Below are 23,560 nucleotides of genomic sequence, written 5' to 3'. Positions count from 1 at the left end.
GTGGTATCGTATCTGGCTAACCGTAATAACTGTTTATCAGATCACACAGTCATAGCCTTACGACAATCGTTTTCCTCTTACCATCAAATTCATATGCTGCTTACTTTTATCTGCAGTTAATCACCCCGGTTGCAAAGAAAATAAAGTGGCAGCCTCCAGGAGTTTTCTTTGTTGATTTGCTACTCAGAATTTCAGATCCTGTGCCAAATGATATCATTCAGCACTGAAGTGTGTTATTACTGACCCATGTTTTACAAAAGCCACTCTTGCTTTTAAGCAGTGTCTGCAAGAAACAGTAAGTGTCTGTGTTTCCTCCAAACTCACCACTAAAAACAGATCCAAGCACTGAGGTGAACCGGCAGTCAGATTTTGGAGAAATCTGCTTTTTCAGTGCCGTGCTTGTACCCAGTGCATGGTAGAGAAGTCCTAATGTCTAATAACACATCCTTGAATGTCTTTTTATTGGCCTGTACAGCTGGTTTTGAGCTTTAGCGGTATAACATACAGTTCAAGTTCTCTGCAGATGATTACTGGGCCTACATAAAAGCTTGTTGAACGAGGAAATGGGTACCGAATTACCATTATGTGATCTGGGTGGATTACCATAGCACTCAGTTCATATAAAACAGAACTAATCTAACATGAGAGCCTCACAGCTATTGTTTGGGTTCAACTCCATGTCTGACTACATCAAACGCTCAACAGTGACAGAATGGCCCGGCCCCAAGCTCGGAAAAAAACAAACTCCTGCATGAAAACGCCTAGAGGCAAACAAGTGAGGGAAAAAAAAATTAATCTCTTTACAAATGAGTAACAAGTTTCACAGACTGGTGGGTGTGCGAGGGCTGTCACTTACAGTGATAGAAGTTGCAGCGCACTACACCAGGGCAGCACTTTGGGTCATGTAATTACAGCATTACCACATAATGAGAGTCATTTGTACTAATCACAGGGGCCATGTTGACTCTGAGAAGAGCCTCTATGGAAGCAGGAAGTCCCAGGGAAAGGGTGGAGAACAGAGTCCTGCAGGTGCTCCATTAAAGCACAAAATAACCCTCTTTACTCCAGTAAACCTAACAGAATTGTTTTCTGTCTCACTGATGTCACGTTTTTCCTCTTTGCTGCTTCTTTGGCCCCTTTAGTCCTCTGTTTATTTCTGGATGTCTGCATTCCTCTTTTTGTCAGACTACATCCCAACCCTTTTGCCCTACAAGAACATCACTATAAACCCTGGATTATGTTCAGTATCAATGTTTTATTACATCAAAAGCCAGTGTTTTTCACATTCTGGTTTTCTACAATATTTGCATATGGAAACTACACTATGGTTCGGATTATAGAAATTGTGGTTTTGGCAAATGAACTATGATTCAAGTATGACTAGGCTTCGGCAACTAAAACATTTAATTAAATTGCAGCATTGCACTCCTATAACATTGTTGGACTCGTGATTTTTCAAATTTGATGCAGCAGAACCAGAGATATCTTCGTTTTTATTCCACACATTCTTCCTCCTTGTCAAAATATGGCCTACATTACCCACAATGTGACTTGACTCGATTAATTTGACTGTACAGATTCAATATATGCTAGTAATGGCTAATGTAGCCTCGAGCTGCTTCCCTCTGGGGCTACAGAGGTCACTGCTCTCAGATTTTTTACATTTTCAAACTTGTAGTTTTCAGCCACAAACAACAGTTCCTCAAGTGACATCATTTGAGGCAGTTTGTCAGACTTTGCACAGCTCCTTCTGGAACCACAAATGGCTTTCTCACATATGCAGTAGTACTCCCCAAGACCTGTAAACAGACTTGTGATGTGTAAAATCGATTATCCCCTTAAGGGTTAGGGAAAGATTGTGGTTAATAAAAAAAGGAATGTTAACTGCACAACTGCGACGGGACTAAATCTCTGGTCTCTAAATCTCTGGATGGTTGTCATAGGACATGCACTGTACTGGACATGTACTGTGTACTGTGTACTAATACAACTAAACTCTAATTAATTCAATTGTTCTCATTTATAGGTTTTTTTTCTGAATCACATCAAGTTACACCTGACCATACTAAAACACACGGTCAATATAGAGAACATTTTCAAAAATCTCAATTTTAAGGTGTGACAAACAACAACAGAGGAGCAAATTGGAAAGAGAAAAGATGTTTTTTTCAGATTTAGCAATCTTGGTGTGAACCGTCTGTGTGCATCCTCACTCCTGCTACCTATAAACTTTTTCTGTCAACCACTTATCCCATCTTTTTCCCCTCCTCTACCCGAGGGCCTGATCCAGAAGAGGAGTTTGGAGCGGGTGGGCAGCAGCAGAGCTGAAGTGCTTCCTGTAGGGCCTGTGGACAGGAGGAACTGTCGCTGGCCCTCGGCCTTCAGGGGTGGAAAGTATGTGTCGTAGGCTGCTCTCCCACCTCCCACCTCCCAGCCTGGGAACGGAAGCTGGGAGCCGCCAGGGAAAACAAGCAGACAATCAGGTAGGGCCTGAGCCGGGAGAGAGAAAGAGAGGATAGGAGGGGAGGCGGAGCTGCTAGCTACGTCAGGTCCTGAAAGACTCAACTGAAGCTCTAGGAAAAGCATACAGATGTAATGGGGTCTGGGATGGAGGTTTTGTTTATATGTTTGTGTGAGCATTTCCTCATCCATCAAAGAAAGTGAAAGGATGTGTGTGTTTTCAGAAGGACCGGCGCACAGAGCGTGTGAGTGTGTCTGTGTGTCGCACGCGCATGTGCATCGCTGAAACATAATCCGATATTAAAGTTCAGAGAGTGTTTGTACTGTGTGTGTGTGTGTGTGTGCATCCATGTGTATGTGTGTTGTGTGTTTGGTTAAGGACAGTGGCCAGCAGGGGACAGGGTGGGTTCAGGGCAGGGGAGAGGGGATGCCTAAAGGGAGGAAGACTGTGGTGTTCAGTTTCTATAAGGGGGGTCCTGTCGGCCTGCACGTAACACAGTGTGTGTGTGTGTGTGTGTGTGTGTGTGTGTGTGTGTGTGTGTGTGGGTGGGTGGGTGGGTGGGGGTCATGGACCTCTCTCTCTCTCTCTCCCTCTCTCTCTCTCTCTGCTCACTCTATCTTTCTTCCTCTCTCTCTCCTCTCACAACAAGTGAATGAAACTGAGCTGTGCAGCGTTTCACTGAAAATGAGAGGAGGAATGAATGAGGGAAATTTCCCTCTAATGGATTTTTGAATGGCTTTTGAAGTGAATGAGAGACAGGAATGAACACGACTGAAATATTTTTAGTGGTGTGTTCCTGTACACATTAAAGTAATAATAAAAAAAAAGCAAAAAAAAGTTATTCAGCTACTGTAACAAATCAAATCTCTTCATTTGAGCTAAATTCACTGCACTGCAATGCACTTTTGATAGTTAAGTTTGAAATCAAATTTTAAAAAGATATATTCAGATGAAACATTGATCTTAATCTGTTCAAATTAATTCACCGGAGTTATGAGTGTGCAGCTTTCCCTCTTTTTTTAAAGAAAACACAAACATTTCTTTGGTGTAGAGGGGTTTGACATGACTGAAAAATACTTAAGTTAACTTCTTCCGTTTTTGATTTTTTGATAATCAGCAGTTTCCTTTGCAGTTGAATAACACACAGTCAGAACTGTTTGCAGTTCTCCATTGTGAATCGCATCATTGAAGATTAAATGTGTTTAAAACTACGGAGACGGAAGTGTCATTTTGTTCTTTGAAACAGTTAATAAAACAATCTTCCTGCACAGTCCATTTAGTATCGTATCACGCTATATTTTTGAGCAGATAGAGTTTGCCCAGTTATGTAATTGTAAATGTTCAAATTACAGTTTTTCTGAGAACCTCTGGGATATATTGACCTTTGAATCTTTGACCTTTGACTAACTGTGACTGAATTTTTTTCAATTCAAGCTTTGGTGATACAAGAGTTGATGTATTTAGCCTTTAAAATGAGTTCACCATGCAGGATGTTATACACAAACCCTGTACTGAACTTTACAGTTTTAAGAACGGGAGCTGGTTTGTCAGTTTATCAACTTGCAGTTATCCAATTAAATTGTTGCAAATTGTAACCAAAGTTTTAAATGGTATTGAGAATGTTGTAGCTCCCATCATGTACTTGGACATTAATACTTCCCCTGTAAGAATAAGCCAAAATCCTTTCAAGAGCACAAGCAGACATTTTTTGTTTATAGGGTGTGTTACATAAGTGAATGTCTACAGGTCAAACACCATCCCTGAGGGAGCAGCACATGTCAGCTGCGCACGGCCACTTCAAACTAATGAGTTTAAAAAAACCTGTCAGCTCTAATAAGTCTCCACTCTTGAAAGTCGACACTGGGCAGAATACACACTTGGAAAATGACACACAATATCGATGTCAGGTTACCACAACCAATGCAGTTACATATAGAATATAACAGTCGCTGTCCTCTCTGTTTCTCTAAAACAGAAACTTACTGCCTTTTAGTTTGAGGTGGCCCAAAGAGGTTGAACATGCTTGAGAGCTCTTTATGGTCAAATTTTACTACAAATCTGTCACTTGACATCCTCCCATTAGTTTTTAAAACAGTATTGAATGCTGTTCATAATCCACCTATTGTAATCTGGCCAAAAAAAGTGAGTTTTTTAACAAAAGGCTTGTAAGTAAATCATTGTTTTACGAGTGAAAATAGAGTTGTAGGTGGTGATAACTGATATAAGCTGACACAACTTTACTTTCCTACTACTCTGGTTCGATTTCTCTACACCTGTTATTGTGAGCAATCTGAAGGAAATCACCAGTCATGACTGATTTAGATAATGTGTGCTTGTGTGAGGTGCCATTTGGTGAGGTCACTGGATCCTGTGCAATGCTTCGAGTCATGTTACAGGATTCGGATATTTCCTTTTTTTTCTTTTGCATAAACTGTATGGAAACAAGTGAATTACATACAACAATAAACCAATTATTCAGTGTTATGCATGTATAAAGCCAGTAGACTTGCATGGGCATATGTGTTTGTGAATATGAACATGCTCACCACTGTGTGTCTGGTACGTGCTCCATTGACTGTCCCAGGTCACAGTGGGAAGCCAGCGATTGAAGCCAAGTTGAGAGAGGGGAGAGAGGGGACAGACAGAGGGGGATTAGGGGGGTGTGGACGTGACATCCCCAGCTGGACTGTGACATCACTCCAGCGGGGACAGGAAGTAGGGGAGTTGAGAGGGTAGGGTACAGTAGGTGACATCAGGGCTCTGTCTAGGTCTCTTGGCCCTCCAGCTGGGTAAACTTGTAAGACAGAGACCCCCACTTCCCAATCCCACCCACCCATCTGCCGACCCCTCCATCGCTGCCTTTGTCTCCAGCCCGCCACCCTTTCTTCGACCCTTTCTCGTCTGTGACTGCATTTATGTTCACAGACACTACCTGCCCTCACTGACTCACCGACGTATAATGCCATGTGTTTCCTCATGCAGTCTCCCCTTTATCTCACTCTCTCTTTTATGTGTGTGTGTCTATTTATGTTTGTGTGTGTGTCTGCTTCTCATCCGCTCACTCTGACCTCTCCGTTGAATGTGATCAAACAGTGGCGACCCCCCGGGTACATAAATACAAGAGTCATTTGCCATTTTCTTTCAAAGACAGAGTTGGGCCAAGTGGCTACAGCCCCACAGCGACCACTGGGCCTCAAACCCTTTTTTGTCATACAACGATGTATTTAGAGATACACTTTATGATTTTTGTATATCCAGTACTACCCTAAAATTTCCAACTAGCTCGCAATGTGGGTACATGAGATTTGAGCTAATAATAGATTTTGAGGGGATAGAGAGGAGTAGTTCAAAATTGGGGATTATAACAAATATCAACCAGGTGTTATATTTTGTTATGAATAATAACAAATCAATTCTGTTGCACTAGAATAAATAAATATGGGCCTGGCAGCTTATGAAACCCTGCCTACAGCCATAAAAAGGCTCTACAGTCTACAATGAAACTAATTAATGAGAAACATTTTCATTTATTTTACAAAATAGACATCAGTGTAAAGTAGCACATGGCACATGCAATAAAGTCTGCAAGAAAAGAACGTGATGAAATAATAAACATCGGATTTGTGTGTGCACTGGCATTATTTTTTAGCTAGATTCATGTTTGCATTAGAGGTGTTCAGTAGGTGAAAGAGAACAAATCTTTTGCGCCAAACACTCAAGCTGAACTTTATATACTGAGTCATCACTTTCACTGGCTGAATCAGTTGCCATCAGCGCAACTGTTATTCTTTTAACGGTTCTCTCTAGGTTAAAAGCTCACTGAAAGACAGTAAAGGAAACAATCATGACACAAAATCTCTGTTGCATACTGTAGGTGGTTGCTGAGCTGTTAGTCGTGTGAACCGTGCTTATATTGGCCTGATTTTGTACTGAACTGAATAAAATAGGTAAAAACTAGCAACACACTGAACTTACTACTGATCTGAAAATCGTCTTTATGTCACAGCATTATGAATGATGTGTTTGCATAAAGTTAGCATTAAAAAAAAACTACATAACCAGTGTCTATGAATCTTTGAACTGATCTGAACAAAAGTTTTTGAATCAGCAAAGCATTTTGTTGTTTCCACTTCTGGTTCACATCAGTAAGCCTTAGCTGAGACATTTTTCTAATTTTGGAAATGTAATGCGCAGGTTGCTCTCATTTTCATCAAGTACTTACACATTCTCATGAGCACACAGACACACACACCCTCAGAGACAAAATGCAGTTCTGTTAGTCCATTTCTATGACTACAGAAAAAGAGAGAGAGAGCAAGTGTGAGTACGCGGGCTGCCAGTCACACTGAGTGGTTGGCTGTTGGTTTGCACATCTCCGCTTTGAATGTGAAACACATGTTAATGTGTGGGTGGGAGTCAAGAGAATAGAGGAGAGGGTATCCATGTCTCAATATGAAAACGCCCTGTCTGTCCATCTGCAGGAACATTTAATAAGACTTGCACACCAGCAGACCTTTTTCCCATCCTCTCACTCGCTCTCTCCATCTCTCCATCTCTGCAGCCTTGTGCTCTCGTTATCTTTGATCTCCAAGCTGAAATTCTTCTCTATGCAAATGATGTTTTCTGGCTGGTTATGGAAAGTGAAAAAACAGTGTTTCGGTGCAGTTGCAAATGTTTGTGCCTGTGTAGTGTTTCACTTTTCACTGTACGTTCTGTGTTTGTTTAGGTGTGTAAATGTTTGCACCGTGTACTCCATTATCTGTCAAATGGTGTAAGATTTCTCCAGTGTGTGTACTGCGTATGTTCCACTCATGCGGAAACAACCACAGCTCAAAATTGAAGCCAATGCGGAAGTCCCTTATAGTGTAATACCATTGACGGTCGCTAGATGCAGGCTCCAAAAAATCCCTGGCTCCACTAGAGTCCCATTCAAAAATAATAACTTCTCTTATGAAATAGTAAGTCATTAATTTTTTCGACAAGGCATTACGGTCTCAATCTCTAGATTTGGGCCCTCTAATAAGTGTGCTGGTAGTGCTTTCGGAAATTATTGCTCTGTTAATAAGATATAAAGATGATTAGTAGCTTTAATGTCTGCCATGTGGGCACTGATTGACAGCTGTGATTGACAGTTTGTTCCCTAGCTACGGGATTTGCACTGAGTCACACTATTGTTGCAATATTTCAGTGAGTTAAATGTTTGATAATGATACCTGCTATGTTAGTTAGCTAATGTTAGCACAAGTCTGCACCACTTGGTGTTCCTGGTAAGCTAGTGTTAGCTTAACGACCTAAGTAGCAACTCTAGCCTTCAAACTGGCTTCGATGCAAACCAATGCATGATGTCACGCCTTGCTACGTCTATCTTTATATACAGTCTATGGTTCCACTGCATATTTGTTTGCGATACATGTTAATGAATGTGAGTGAGGCGGCTGAGTGTATGGCAGCCCCCTGCCTGCCCCCCTCAGTGCTCTGGTGTGTGTCTCAGGGCTCTGCAGCGGGTTTATGATGTCTGGCAGAGAGCGTAGAGTGCAGATGGCAGGAGAAAGAGAGAAAAGGAGCAGGGCGGGAGGGAGGGAGAGAGGGAGAGGTGTGTGGTTGCATTAATATGGTCTGCAATTCTCGTTAGCACTAATCAGGGGCTTCCTGTACCAAGAGGAGCATGAGTTCACCTTCCCAAGTACCCCAGCACTATACACACATCTACACACAGAGACACATGCATTAGAAAACATAATCCACACTCACATGCACACACACCTGCACACTCCCCTTCAATCCTATTGGCTACCCCCCGTCTCTCACTTCCTACCCCCTCTTGCTGAATACTGTAGGTCCATCTCTGTTTCTCTGTTTCTGCCCCCTCACTCTGACCATGTATCCCTCTCTGTTTGTTTGGCTCCTCGCACAGTGAAACTGGCCATAAAATGAGTTGGAAGGAACTGCAATAGCCTGAAAGCGGAGCTTTTTCCACACTTGGGGTGACTTACCATATGCTCAGAGTCACGTGAGATCGCAGCGAAGAGTTCACTCTCCCTCAGAAAGGCCCTCGTCCCAACGTGAACTCTGAGGGGTCATGAACTTCAGCGGGAGTGCAGAGGAACTGGCACTCAGGGTGGAGATCGACAAAGACAGGCTAGCTGGCATAAAGGTAGTTCAAATGACATCCTGGAATGTGGAACACAATGACGCACTTGAGAGCAGTAAATCATTTGCTGACATTGGCATATTGCAGAAAAAAAGTACCTAAGCCTGACAGGAATCAAGTCATCTGCATGTGCACAAAGTGTGTAATACCATCTGTGACCGTTTAGCAGCTCAAAGCCTGTGTGGCCATGATGGCATGTGGAATCTTTGGGCAATATGTTGACCACTGAAACAATAGAAACGAGATTCCACAATGAAAATGTCATAAGTACCCTCGCCCCTTTTCCTCTCCCTCCTCCCATCCCTTCCTCTCCTTTCTCCCGACTTTAAAAGAGCCCTGGGGTAAGATAAATTAATGTATTTAAGATGTGGAAATCAGATATTGAAATCTTTGCCCTCACCATCCTCCCCCTTCTTCCCCTGCTTCTCCCTAAACCCCCAACCTCCCTTACCCCCCTTCTCCCTGCACTGCTGCTCTCTTTAATAGAGTTTAATAGTGCACAGGGAGACAGTGTGATAGATAGACTGAGAGAAACTGAGGAGATTTGGTTCAAACTTTTTTTTTTTGCAGTCCACATTTTGTGTCAAATCTTTTTTTTTTCTTTTACTGTGCCCTGGGCTTTGCAATTGATAGCCTCCTCAAAACTTAACCACCTCCCCTCCTCCTCCTCCTCCTCTTCTTCTTCCCTCCACACCTTCCCACCCCACTGAACCCTGGCCAGCCACAGCTGCCTGACCAGATGTGAAAGAGAAAGAAAGGGAGGAGAAGGAGAGATGGAGGACAGGGAGAGGCCACCTCCTGCGGGGAATGAGGATTGAAACAGAGAGAGCGGAGAACGACGGGATGGAGAGAGGAAGGGAGAGGGGAAGTTGCAGAGAGAGGAGAAGAGATACAGTGAATAGGAAAAGAACAGAGCTGGTAATTAAATGTGAGAGAGCAAGCATGAAGCATAAATTATTTCTCTATGGACAGTACCTGGCCTTGTCATTAGAGACCACCTACCTAGTCTGCACCAGGCCTCATTGTGGTCAGTCACCAAATATGGAGAAATTTATTTATTTCACAGCTCTTTTCATACTTTTAATCATTACTTGAGAGCAAAACAAGAACTAAAGTAACCAGAACAGCAGTCTGCAACATTTCACAGCTCCGTCAGCAGGTTAGCCTGTATGTATCCAGGCTTCTCCATGGGCAGAGCTGATTTATGTAGCAGCTCAGCGCTCTAAGCCCTGAGTCCGCGCTCACACCGTACTCCTGGGGGCTGTCTGATTAGAGATGGGGGAGAGAAACCATGCGCTCACACACCCCACCATTTGGTTCTCATTACACACATGTAAATGCACACCCAGAACACACACACGCACACCCTCACACATGCACACATGAGCACGCACACACAAAGAAGCAGACTTGTGCAATGTTGGACTTGTTGTGCGATTCCTAATTTACCTGTGTGTTGTGAAATTGGGCATTGCTGCAGCGGTTGTAATGTGGATAAATGATTCACTGTGAGCAAATATGGAAGTTTAAAGGTGGGAGAACTAGAGCATTTTTTTTTTATAAAGAGAGAATGCAACAAATCTTTCAAACAATATTTTTGATGGATATTTGACTAGATTCCTGTTTTTTCTCAACCTCATGAGTCCTGATTTTCTTGGTTTTGCATGTTCGAATCTATTCTTTTCTGTCTCCTTCCTCTCTCTTTTCAGCGCTGTGTTCTGTCCAATAAAAGCAATAAAGAACAATATAATGACCTCTCTCCTCATTTATTTCCTTCACGCTCTGACTCAGATGGATGCATGCTTGTCTTTTAGTTAGGGAGGTGCCATCAAGATGGTGGTGTCAACCTAGAAACCTGCATTTTTTTTAAACACCTAATGCAGGATGGCACCCCATGCTGTTTAACACAAGTGTTAATATGAGAGGACTGTAAACACTCGGCTGTAATCACAGACCGCAGCATGTGGTCACTTTGACCGCAATGAGATGAGGGGATGCATGTGTTGGAGGTAGAAAAGAGAGAGCCTGAGGGGCGCAAGGCTAATTTACAACACATAATGTTGATTTTAACAGCTGACCAATGCATGACAATGCAAGCAGGGTGTGTGCAGAGTCTCAGTTGTGTTCTGGATCATGGGTCATTTGCAGCATGTTATTAAAATCTTGTTAAAACTCTGTCACCCCTACCTTTATATACACAGTCTCCCTCCAGGAGTGCCTGTGGATGCACTCAGTCCAGACTCAGGTTGTGATGTTTCCCTCTCAGGGCTCTCACCTTGCTGCCAGCGTCTCAGACAGTCCCCCCCAGACTCTTCCGGTCTTCGCTCCATCACCCCGTGACCCCAACACCTCCACCCCGGTGACATCAGACGCCAGCAATGGGAGGAAACACGTTACACACGTAGCTTCTCAGAGCTGTGCCCTTCGCTAGGTCAGGGACATGACGCTGGAGCTCTGATGGGTAAACCAGATGCACACATAGACAATCACACCCATGCATACGCACATGCCAGACACACATTATGCACATACTTACGCACTTAAGATAATACATCACAGCTACAGTCCTGCTGAACATGGAGGAAGGAGGATAAAAACAAACTGCATAAAGTAAACATGGGAGAATAAAATCTTTGGATACATCATATTCAATAGCAAACACCAGCCCTGTACCTGAGGTATGGTGTGAATTTAAGCTGGATTTAAGCTAAGATTATAATATAAAATATTAGAGACAATTTCATATTTTTTTTTCGTAAAAGTACATATAATATATTTAAATGTATCTTTGGTTGCATCTTGTTTTTATTCATGCCATTTTTTAAATTATTTTAGCAACTCACTTGATTTCATGTACTTATTATTGATATCCTAATTCATTATAATAAATAATTTATATAATTTTAAGATAAAACTGGGAGGGCCATGATAATATTATGAATATTTTTTTACACTTTCTGACACTGTTAAAATCCTGTTTATTGATATTTTCAATAAAGATAATGTGGAATAATTTGTTTCAAAGATGGTTTCAAGATTTCCATTGTTTTTTTAATTGTCAATGCTGGCGTTTGTGTCAATAAATACTGAAATACAAGAACAGCCAGACCTGTTACTATTGTTGGTGCCTCTATGATAAAGAATGTGTGTCTTCAACGTAACAAAGCACCTGCCGTCCTTTCTGCCGTGACCTCCAGTGAGCATGTCCATGTGTGAAAAGAACAATGAGGTGGTCCGATGTGGTCAGAGGAGAGGATTCTGCAGGGGACGTAGTGGAGACAGATCACGCTCTCTCTCCAAGGGGGTGTCGCTGTCTGACAGGAAGTGTAGGTCAGCGTTCGACGTGTGTGTGTGTGTCATCTGTGTGTGTGCATGTCTGTCTGTCTGTGTGGCCAGGTCCGCTCCAGCAGGTCAGGGCTGTTCAGCCAGCAGGAAATGACCCAAAACATGCATGCTCTGCACATGAAGATTTAACCCCATGTGTGCCTGGTCATCTTCTCCTCTGAGACTGCTACTGGTCACTGACCATCATCACTTTTATAGTTAGCAGAGGTTTAAATTTAGAGGTAACCAAGTCAGTTCATATGTATAAAATCAAAAGTAAGCACTTAATTTCTTTTTTTTAAATTCAACTATTCAAAAAGTACAGTGGCTATGTCAGTCTGCAAGTAAAGAGGGAATTTATTAAAAGAAAATTATTCAAATTAGAAAATCTGGCTGCATAAACACTGACGTAATTCTTGGAAATGGATGAAGTAACAAACTGTATACGTGAGCATCCAAATACACGTAAGAATATTTGGAATACTTGAGCGGAGGTGCTCTAAATTTAGCTTCCCCTTGACTTTCCCTCGCCCCCTCCCAATACTTCTGCCTTCCAGTCTGAAACAATGGACCCCCTACGTCCCTCCCCCATCCTCCCCCCACCCAACATACACACACACACTCCCTGTGCCATTATTGGATGTTCTGCCTCTCCCCATTAAGGTGTGCGTGTGTGTGTGTGTATGTGTGTGTGCTTGGAGTCCATCTGGCCTCTGGAGTCTCATAAGGAAGAGCAGAATGTTTCGCAGCTCCTGTACTCACTTTGCAATGTCGTTTCTGTGGCGAGAGGGACACACTGCCTCTGTGGACAGGAAGTAACTCTCGGGGGCGAAGGAATTCTCAGACGGCAAGCCCTGACTGACGTTATGGGGGCAAAAATATGCCATTAGAAGCAAGCATACGACATTTGTGGACAGGATGCCGCTGCCTGTCAGGAGACACGTTTACATCAGTCTTGTCCAACTCTGACTGACCTATTAACTCATCAGGTTATGTAAGCAGTGCTCTGAATATCCAAAGGCACCATGCGTCAGCTATGTGCCTATCTGTGTGTCTTCATCCTGCTGCCAATCTATAAGGGCATGGTTGTCTACAGTAGCACACAAACAGGAGTTGATGGGGTGATCTAAGGTTCATCCTGTTTTGGTATTCGGACGCAACCTTGAAACATGTCATTTTCCTGGAGTGTCTTGGTAAAAACAGACGGTTGTTATCATCAGAGTTTCTGAGGAAGCTTCCCTGGCAGCTCATTAGTTCATCCTCTCTTTCTTCCTTCTCCCTCTCCTCTCCTCCAGGCTCCAGATATTGTAAACCCTCAACATCCTTTTTTTCCCTTGTGTGTCACTTTAAATAGCTTTAAAGGAATAGTTTGGTGAGTTAGATGAGAAGATCAATACCATATTCACCCTTGTACGGTGAATATATAGTGGGAGCCATTAGTTTAGCTTAGAAGAAAGACTGGAAACAGGGGGACACAGCTAGCCTGGTTCTGTCCAAAAGTTACAAAATATGCCTACTGATACATCTAAAGCTCACTAATTAACACATTGTATCTTGTTTGTTTAGCCTGTACAAATAGTATGAACACAACAACTGCAAGAAAGGCAAGAAAGTGTATTTCCCAAAATGTCAAACTTTAAGTAGCTTTAAGGTTGTTAAAATGATCTCATGTCTGACTGTATCGGCTTGTTCCTACTCTTGACTGAAACTACATGAGGTCACTCTGGGGGAAATATTCCAACCTCCATCAAATTACATGTCCCCAACATTCAGCCCTGCACATTTGGTATCTTGGCAACTTTAGGGTCTCACTAAAACTGAAAATAAAGTTCTGTGGATTTGAACAATGTTTGGCTGCACAGCAGGAGTTTTAATGTCAGACCCCAGCAACAGATTGCTGCTGTTTAAGGAGCTGAGAAGGATGCCCCCCTATCTAACTGTCCTTGCCACTCTTCCCAGCATTACCACTTTCATTCCCTCTCATCTAATACTCTCCAGTCACTTCCTCTTTCTCCATGTTCTGCACTCACTGTACAAATCTGTGCATGTGTGTGTCTAAAGCATGTGTGTCAATGTCCATCTCTCCATGGCAGCATTCCAGTAAAACTGAGCCAGTGAGGGGTCTCTGTCTCACATCCCTCTTCAATCAAACACAAACACACACGTCCGGCCAGCCTGGCCCACGCTATCTTTCCCTGCCTCCTAGTGCCAGATGTACACACCCTGTGCTCTCCCACTTTTGCTCTCTCCAACATTCCTCCTCTGCCTCCTCTCTCTCCTCTGCTTGCTCCCCACCCCCAACCCCCACCCCTCCTCCTCCCCCTCCGGTTCAGCACCCCTGTGCATCACATTGTCTCCCGGCTCTTCATCTTTCTCCACTTCCTGTGTCCTGCTCCTTGTGCCCCCTACACCCCCTCCTCCTTCCTACCCCGCTTCTCTGGGTTTCTCTCTCTCCTCGCGACGTGACTTTTAGCACAGACAGTGGGGCCGCTGCCAGTAAACTGGGGCAGAACTGGCTGAAGATGTTCACTCGCTCACTGTGGTGTCCATGCACAAGTCTGACCGTGACATACGCAGGCAGACAGAGATGCGGTTCACGCCAATTCAGATTTGCACTCTTGGTCTCTGCCAGTCTATGTGCAGACTGGTGAAAAATTAAAGGAATAGTTTGACATTTTGGGAAATACATTTAACTTTCTTGCCAAAAATGACTAGATGAGAAGACAGCCTACTGCCAGTTAGCCAAGCTTAGCAAAAATACGAGAAGCAGTGGCAAACTGTCATATATGGTAAAATTCAGTGTATTCAGTACAACAGTTACAGTAAAGTGAATGAGGAAGTGCTGCTTTACGGCAATTGTAGAGACACAACCCCAACATGGGGAAGTGATATATATAGCGAGAACAGGATAAGGTCTGTGTTTGTTCAAGACTTGAGTCTCAGTGATAATGGTTTACATGGTGTCAAAAGCAAATAGTGCAAGGATGACAGATCAAGATAGTGAAGGTTAATAACCCAGCAAACTTTTCCTTTGATAAACTAACGGAATGGCAAGAATGGCAACAGCAGTTTGAGATGTACCGCATCGCCACTAATTGGACAAGCTGCCTTATCTAGGTGATGGGTAGTGACGCGGAGAACAACTATAAGTCCATTGTGTTTACAGAGGATAGACACCGTGATGACTTTGCCGGTGTACTACAGAAATTCGATGAGTACTTTATCCCAAAGAGGAATGTCATCCATGAGTGGGTGTGCTTTCATCAGTGTGTGCAGAACCCAAGGAGAAAGCAGAGAGCTTTATCAAAGCCCTGTCTGACTTGTATGAGAATTTTGAGTTTGGCATGTGTCAGGATGAGAATATCCACGACCGCATCATTGTTGGAATTTCAGACAAAAAACTCTCACGCAGGCTGCAGTTGATGAAAGACTTGACGCTGGCGCAGACCACACAGACTGTCAGGCAATCGAAGGAGGTTGCTGCACATGTTGGCATGCAAGGTGAGAGTGCTGGGACTGTACAGTAGGTCACACACACAGCAAATACAAGAAACCAAAGACAATAGAGGGGGAAATGAAAGGAAACGTGGCAAATGTGGTAAAATACAACATAGTAAAGCTGAACACCGCCCAGCTAGGAGATCCACATACAATAACTTTTACAAAATGGGGCATTGGGCCAGAGTGTACAGGAATAGCAAATCAGTGAGTGAAGTAACAGAAAAAAAAGACCAGCCATCTTACTTTTTGGGCTCAGTGTGCGAAGTGGATGAGACACGTGAACAGTGGTCTGTACAGCTATTTCTCGGCTCGACTCCTGTAGAATTCAAAATTTGACACTGGAGCTGATGTGAATATCATCAGTGAGGACACATACCAGTTGCTCACCAAAAAAAGACCACTAGAACCTGCAGACATTCCACTCGGCAGTCCTGGAGGCGAGCTTCTGTGTCTTGGTCGGCTCCCAACCACTGTAACCTACAAAGGAAAGACATACTCACTCACAGCCTATGTGGACCACGGCCACACAGTCCAAAACCTACTCAGCCAGTCTTTGTCAGTAAAAATGAACCTGGTGAGGAGTGTGGATGAAGCAACACACACGGGCAAACACCAACAGGCATATGGTGAGCATGGAGACACTAAAAACTGAACCTGTGAAGATAAAAACTGAAAGACAATGCTCAGCCATATGCAGTTCATGTTGCACCCCGGGTGCCTTTTCCAATGCTGCAGAAAGTAAAGGACAAACTATAGAGAATGGAGAACAATGGTGTCATTGAGCATGTGATACAACCGACTGAATGGTGCCTATTTTGAAGAGAACACAGCTAAAGTCTGGATCTGTGTCACACTGCCTTCTACTGACAAGATAACAGCCAAGCTAAGTGGTGCAACTGTCTTCTCTTCCTTGGATGCTGTAATTGGGTTCTGGTTAATCCCCCTGCATCCTGACAGTTGCAGGCTCACCACATTCATAACCCCGTTTGGCAGGTTCTTTTTCAAAAGACTGTCTTTCAGCATCACCAGTGTGCCTGAAACCTTCAGAGAAAGCTGATGGAGATGGACTGGAAGGAGTTGAAGTCTCCAAGGACGACATCCTCATCATGACATCCACATCATGACAGCCACCTTCAAAAGGTAATGCAGCACATAAAGGCAGTCGGTTTGAAGCTAAACAAGGAGAAATGCTCTCTGAGGCAGAGTCAGCTGCGGTTCTTGGGTCACCTCATTGACAAGTCTGGGATCCAGCCCGACTCAGACAAGGTGGAAGCCATTCACCAGCTGTCACCACCATGCACCATTCAAGAGTTAAAGAGAATCTTGGGCACGGTGAATTACTTGGGGCGATATATTCCCAACCTCTCCACAGTGGAAAAACCACTCCACGTGCTCCTGAAAAACAAGAACACCTGGAACTGGGGCCACTCGCAGCAAACAGCTTTTGAACAGATCAAAGAGCTACTGACAACTGCACCAGTTCTCTCCTACTACTACTACTATGTGACCAAACTGCAGTATCAGCCAATGCTAGCAGGTATGGACTGGGTGGCATGCTACTCAAGCTTAACGGAGAGCAGTGGAAACCTGTTGCATACTGCTCCTTACCGAAGCAGAAACACACTATGCCCAGATTGAGAAAGATTGTCTTACTGGAGTGTGGACCTGTGAAAAGTTTGACAAATATCTCTGTGGCATTGATCACTTCAAGCTTGTGACCAACCACAAGCCATCAGTGCCGGAGTTTGGACAACGTCCCTCTCCGATGTAGCGTCACAAAATCCACAGACCAGTATGAAAGATGAGAGCAACACACACAGGGATGTGACATGCTGCACGGCTACAATAATGGAAGAAATCCCAGCATCACCAAGCAAGATGGCCAGTAGCAGAGCAGCCACTGCAACCAACAGGGAGTTGCAGACAGTCATACAGCTCATACAGATGGGCTGGCCTGAACATGCAAGTAAGGTCCCTCCAGAAACCAGGGCATACATGTCACAGTATGATGGTCTACAAGGGTCTACAAGGGAGCAGACTAGTGGTGCTGCAGGCACTGAGTGCAGACATCCTCCAGAAAATACACGAAAGACACCAAGGGTTTGTGAGATGTAATGAAAGGGCTAATGCATCTACACAGTGACCAGGCCTCTCTTCTGATATCAAGAATACTGTGATGTTGTTCCAATCATGCTGAATGAATTAAAGATGACCCAACAAAAGGAACCTCTTTTCTCCACACCACTCCTTGACCATCCTTGGAAGAGGATGGCACTTGACCTTTGTGAGCACAATCACCACATCTACATAGTGGTCTCTGACTACTATTTAAGGTTTCTGGAAATACTCCAGACGGGGTGGTGAGTAACAATGGACCTCAGTTTGATAGTGTAGAATTTCAGGGGCTAACAAGACAGCTATATTTTGACCAATAGGAGAATCCTCAAGCAAGAAGACCTACTGATGGCCCTAATGTGTTTTAGAGCCACTCCATGCTCCACCACAGGTTTCAACCCTGCTGAACTGTTAATGGGGCACAGGATCAGAATGACAACCCCTACCCTGGAAAAGAATCTTCATCCAAAATGGCCTAAGAAGAAGAAAGTGAAACAACAGCACACAAAAGGAAAGGCCTACTACTTCAACCACCACCACAGAGCTGTGTCCCTACCAGCTCTACGTCCTGGTGATACTATCTTCGCCAAGCTTGACCACGAAAAGACTTGGTCTACACCAGCTGTGATTTCCAGGGAGACCACCACTCTGAGGTCCTAACTCATCAACACTGCAGCGGAACCACCATCATCTTTGGTCAGAATCAACCCCACAACCTGCCACACAGATATCCACCAAGAGCACTGAGTTGCCTTCTCACAGTGTACCTATAACCCCACCAGAGACTGTTCCTGCAGAGATTTAAATAGTGGTTATCACTTGATGTATTTCTTGTATATATTACATATTTTACAAATGTTCAAACTAAGGGGTCAGTGTTTGTCATTCAATGCCTGCCCTACATACTGTGTCATTGTGGTATAAATGTTTATGAAGAAATCTTACCCTTCTTAGGCTAGTTGAGTGGGGTGATACTAAAGGATTCTGAGACTAAAAGTAAGCACTTGTTAAGTTTGTTCATAGTTGTGTAACACCTTTGTTGAAAGGTTGATTTTCTTTTGCTACCGGTGAAAGTGTCAATCTGATACAGTTTGTTCCTGGGAAACATTGTCGGAAGGACTTTGTTCTGGGAAAAGTTAAGTCTTATGGACCATTTGTTTATTTGAAATACGCTGACTGGAAAATGTAAGGCTATGTTTACAGAATTACATTTGAGTTATGAGATAGCAGACTAAAAGAAAGGAACTATTTTCCTCGCAGTGCTGTATCCAGTTCTGGTGCTGATTTTCTGTAGGTAATGTAACTCAAAAGGGAGAGACAGCAGTTGTGGAGAGACAACCCCAACATGTGGACATGAGTGCGTGTGTTACAGAGAGAACAGAATAAAGTCTGTGTTTGTTCAAGACTTGAGCCTCCATAATCATTTGACAGAAACAGCTAGCCTTACACTATGTCAAGGTAACAAAATCCACCTGCCAGCACTTCTAAAGTTCACTGCGCCTCACCAAGAAAGAGTGCAACACATAACCGTCTGTAAAATAACAAATTGTTGTTTTTACACCTTGGTTTTTATACTGATTAAACAAAGATGTTATAACATGTTAATTTGTGAACTGTAGTGGTGTAGTAGATGGATTTGTTTTGTATTTTTCCTCTTGCCCTCAGTATTTATGCTAAGTAGGTTCACACTTAGAGGACAAACATTAGAGTGGTATCAATGTTATATGTTATGTTAATAGCAAATAAGTGTATTTCACAAAATTTGGAAGTATTCCTTTAAAAGAAAAACCTGAATAAATGAGTGGAGAAATATCATGAATGAGGATACTTACTGGGGTCACTGAAAGGTTAGATGAGTATGGAAATTATGTGAATCATACCTTTACAGTCACCAGATATCAACCCAACTGAGCACCTATGAGAGCTTCTGGAGGAATGTGTTGTGAGGAATGTGTGCAGCGCTGTCCACCACCATCATCTAAACACCAAGGGGGGGAATGGTGTTGATCCCATCGCTTGCAGAATTTATGCCCAGGAGGAATGAAGCTCATGGCGAATTTAGTAATGTAGTATTAATGTTGTTTTTCCTTTGAAGTGTGATACTTTACTTTGATTTTTTTTCATAAACTTGATATTTTACGCCTATTTTGAGGCCACCAAGCCTCACTAGACACCAACATACTTTCATCATTTCATAATCTCTGAATCCAGTGGTTTTCAAATTAATTGTCTCCACTTGATAACATTAATAATATTTATAGCTGATAAGGCAATCATGTTCATGACTCAGCTGTGAAACACTTTTTTTAAATGCAATCGTGGGAATGAAAGAAGAACCCATTTGCCTGAAGAGAGCAATAGAGGGAATGCAAGAAGGGGGGAGACAAGCTGCAGCTGGTACAGGACGCAATGATGATGCCAGCGGAGGGCATGAGAGCACTCAACAGAGCGTTCTCACAGGAGACACCAGAGCTCAGTCTACACACACACACACACACACACACGTAGCATAGTGAAGCCTGGTTGTCCAGACATGTTATTGTGTGTCTGCATGTGTTTTTGGAAGCATTATCAGGAGGTTGAGGATGGAGACAGAAGACATCAGACCATCCCTCTCTCTGTGTTTACACTCAGTCTGAAGAGCGGACCAGCCACTCAGACTAATGGGGCTCTAATCTACAGCTGGATGACACACACATGTCGTCTTCCCAAACAGACAAGTAACCTTTCAGTGCCACATGTGCGTTTGATACATGGTCAGACTCTTCCACAAATGTATATTTTATAAATATACTGTATGTACTGCCGGTGGAGTGCTTGGAAATTACTTTTTTTTTCTGGTGTTTATATATTATTTACATTAAAGTCATATGGCAGAGGCTTTTGTCCAAGCCATTTGGGGTTCAGTGTCTTGCTGAGGAAGACTTGGACATGTGGACAGGAGAAGATGGGGATCGTACCACCAATGTAACAATCAATGGACAACCCACTCTAACACCTACAGCCTCTTAACTGAAGTATTTTTAAGTAAAACGAATAGGACATTTCACAGATTGAAAGTCCCCCTCCTGTCAAAAATTGCTTCTTATTCCTTCAGTTGGACGTTTGAGCTTCACTGTGCAGAATGATATTTGTACAGACTAAGGATGTGCTGAGAGCCCAGTATTTGTATTTGTGTCTGTATTTGTTTAGGCAGCACAATTATTTGTATTTGTATTTGTATTCAAATAAAAGTGGAACGAGGCTTCAAAACCCTGTTTTTGTTTTTGTTTTTATTACACTTTTAATTTTAGAAAATTAAAGTGTTACAATAAGTGTTCATGAATAAACTACCTCACAAAGAAAGTCCCAACACTGGGTGTTGAACTGTAGTCTCCCAGATCATAGATGACTGCGCTGACTACTGAGCTAAAACTTTACTCATCACCTCATTGCAGACAAACCTTTACCTATTTATACACCCATAACACAGAGACAGCACACAGTGTAACGTGTAGGGAATATCTTCAAAGGTGATTATTGCAAATAATTTTAAAAATATTTGTATGAAATAAATATTTGTAAACAAAAAAACCCACTATTTGTGCTTTGCCGAATAACTTATTTGTATTCGGGCACACCCCTAGTACAGACTTTGACACTAGGAGGCTGTTTTCACATTCATCTGCGGAAGGGAGAAAGTTTCTCTGTGCTCCCCGAAAATCTGAGTTAAAGGGGCATATCTATGAGCATGGTTTGTAACATCACTGCAAGTTGGGAGCCAATCATGATCCAGTGCACTTTACTGTAAAGAAGAGACATCTTGTATGCAGCAGTTAAACTTTAATAATGAAATGAACAATATTTGCATATTCACAGATTCTAGATTTTTTTTTTTCAATGACGTAGAAGGAGTAGATGTAATTTATAGAATTTTTAACAATGTGATTGAACTTTTTTTGTAGAAAAAACATGTCAGAATTATTATTCAAATAAGAATATTTGTATATGCCTTAAAACATGTCTGGAGAAGATCTTTAATGTTTACAGTATACAGTTTGTTTATTTATATGAATGCTTGTTAGCTGTTATGCCAGCAGCGATTTTTCCCAGGGTCCATATAAAGCTATTCATAGTGACAAACTGACACCACTTACACACAACTCATAGTTATAATAATACAGCACGCAACAGCAACACACTATATATATTTTATGACATGATATCCTTGACACAAGAAGATGAGAAGATATACAGGCAAGCTCCAAAAATAAAGTAGTAATATAATAATCATAATGACAAAAAAGGAAAGGCACCAATTGTATAATTCTAACATAAATCACTTTTCAGGAAAGGCTTTTCCTTTTTTGTATAGAAAAGGACACATTATTTTCTTGAATAACCTGTCATCACACACAACACATAAAGTATACACATAAATGAACAGGCACACAGAGACACTTAGAAGGAAAGTGAGAGATGCACAGACAAAAATAACACCCCTGCTTTCTTCTCACCTTTAGTGTCCCTGTATCTACACCCATCCACTATAGCCCAACACACACATACACACACACACACACGCACACACACACACACAGACAAAGTAAAAGTGATGAAGCTCTTGATAATTTATTACCCTTGTCAAACTGAACAGAATACTAATGGACTGCTTTTAAGTGTGTAACTCCACACTGAGAAGGTAATGGACACCCTGTTCTTAACAGATCAGTGACTTTCTCTGCTCTATGACACAAGGAAACACACACACACACACACACACATAAGCACACACTCATACACTCATATTTGTGCCCAATCTTTGTCTGAAAGAGCGTCACCTAACACATCCGGCAGTCTCACCTTCACACTTTGTGTTATACATAGCAAACACCACACTGCCAACGCTTTTACATTTTAAGTCACCCTCTTAAAATTTACGTTCATAGAACTTATACATAGGACTTAGTGCACAGTATATATGTGTCTAACAGAACATGTGCACTTTTGGTAGATCACCTTCTGAACTGCAATTGTTTGCATGCCAGCTCATTACTTTGTCAAACTTTTCCCCTCCAGGCCAGCAGTATAAAAGCCCTCTTTACCTTTCCCCTAATAGATAGAGATCTCATTATTGCCTCTAATGTTTGGGCTGACTGTATTCATGTAAGTGTGTGTATGTGTGTCACCCAGCCAGGCTGGCCGTCAGCCCCTCTCCCCCAAGGCCAGACAACTTTGTCCAGGCTTGTCTGGCCGCTGAACTCCTCTGTGCTGGATGTGCAAAATTTATGATGTAAAGTCCCTGTTTAGTTTACCGTGTGTGCTTCTCCTTGTTGCTTCCAGCATCTGTGAATGACTAATTCATGAACTTCTTTTACCAGTTTCTATTATCACCATGTGGGCTGGTATGAAACACCAAGTTTCTGGAAAGTTTCGCTCATACTTGAGGTAAGCTTATAGGTGTTTTGGGGTCCTGATGCATATAAGGTTGCACTGTTTTTGCACTCATATAGTATGTTCCTTCAATATCTTATTTGCACTTTTTTGTCTGGAACATTATGTGCAGCAGCAGAAAGAGTGTATGCATTGTGCGAGCTGCGAGAAACAGGATGGGTGGATTTATCAGGGCAGGTGCCCACATGTTAGTCAATCTGCAGGCAGGAAATTGCACTGGCATAGACACACAAGCGCACACATTGCCCACAATATACACCCAGTTTGTCACCCAGGCCCCCTCTGCAGCTGAAGCAATACTTCCTTCTCGTACTTCTCTTGACCCTGAGCTGGTTCTCATACTGTCTTCAGCTCTCTTGAAATCTGATTTCATCGTTGTGACACAGCCAAACCACTCAGCAACATACTAATCCCCCTAATCACTCACAACCACACATTAAGTCAACATGTTTAAAGAATGCTGTTTACTACACTTAGGCTGAGCAAATCAAAAAATTATACATCCCTATAACTTTTATGTTTTATATATGTACTGAATGTATTCTTCTGTACCCCTCCCCCCCAGTCCAAGCCCT

Source organism: Thunnus maccoyii, chromosome 6 (assembly GCF_910596095.1).
Source record: "Thunnus maccoyii chromosome 6, fThuMac1.1, whole genome shotgun sequence".
NCBI lineage: Eukaryota > Metazoa > Chordata > Actinopteri > Scombriformes > Scombridae > Thunnus > Thunnus maccoyii.
This window is presented reverse-complemented; position numbering follows the sequence as displayed.